At 58.5% G+C, this 844-nt stretch overlaps 2 long non-coding RNA genes across 2 annotated transcripts in view; one reads left to right on the top strand and one right to left on the bottom strand.

Moving 5' to 3' along the window:
- Positions 1-9: 9 nt before the first annotated feature.
- The window catches only part of LOC102770290, an 11,163-nt gene continuing 10,328 nt past the window's right edge, over positions 10-844 (bottom strand). The window contains exons 2-3 of the long non-coding RNA XR_435826.2: positions 428-460; positions 10-100 (exon numbers count right to left, since the gene is read on the bottom strand). This is a non-coding gene — a long non-coding RNA (uncharacterized LOC102770290). The remainder of the gene's footprint in view (positions 101-427; positions 461-844) is intronic.
- The window catches only part of LOC107183619, an 11,032-nt gene continuing 10,224 nt past the window's right edge, over positions 37-844 (top strand). Inside the window, exon 1 of the long non-coding RNA XR_001514401.1 lies at positions 37-102. This is a non-coding gene — a long non-coding RNA (uncharacterized LOC107183619). The remainder of the gene's footprint in view (positions 103-844) is intronic.

The raw sequence follows: 844 nt of genomic DNA, 5'->3' as shown, positions 1-844 counted from the left end.
GGAGCAGGGCGGGGCCAGTCCCACTCAGAGGTTCTTGAGTCAGGAAGTGGGAGCGTGAACATCTTCCATCACTCAGTCCCCACAAGGCAGCTGCCTCACGCTGTGGAGGACAAGCATCACGAACACATTCAGGTCAGTGGCTGTAACTGGTGACATTCTCAAAGCCCACTTCATGCTCACAGTGTCCCACAGACTCCCCACCACCCAGTCCTCCCCTCTGCCCACCTCTCCCCACAGCAGGGTCTCCCCTTCAGAAGCCAAGAGAGACACATCAGAGCCATGGGCACTGTCACTGCCTTTGGGGGACACAATAGAATGAGATCAGATCCTCAGGGCAGGAGACTAAGGGGGAACTATGGGGGGGGGGTCCCCTATGGCTCCCATCTGCACTTTCACAGGGACTCAGGGGTCCCCCCTCCATACTCACTGGCAGCCTGAGCATAGCTCCCTCTGTTCCCACCTGTGGGAAGAAAACATCCTGTGAGAGACCAGGGAGGCAGCAGGGCCATGAGGTCCTAAAGGAAGCCCTAGTCCTGGGCCCCAGAGAAGTTTCCAGAACCCTGTATATAGACCCAGGGCAGGATCAGGAAACCTGAGGGAAGTGCATGTGAGGGGACTGGACCCCCCGCCCTCCTAGAGGTGTGTGCTCAGCAGGGACCTGCCCTCTGACCTGGGACTGCTGGGAACAGGGTCCCCACCACCAGCATCCTCTGGTGATTAGGGGTCGTTCATTTTCCCACGGGCCTCACTACAGCGTAATGTGGAGACACTGTTTCCTGTGAATGAGGCGGGACACACCTCTACATGGGCTTGACCCCAGTGGGACAGACACTGAGGCCCCACT

This window comes from Myotis davidii, unplaced genomic scaffold, assembly GCF_000327345.1.
Source record: "Myotis davidii unplaced genomic scaffold, ASM32734v1 scaffold1982, whole genome shotgun sequence".
Lineage (NCBI taxonomy): Eukaryota > Metazoa > Chordata > Mammalia > Chiroptera > Vespertilionidae > Myotis > Myotis davidii.
Note: the sequence above shows the minus strand (reverse complement) of the source record. Positions and strands in the feature narration are given on the sequence as shown.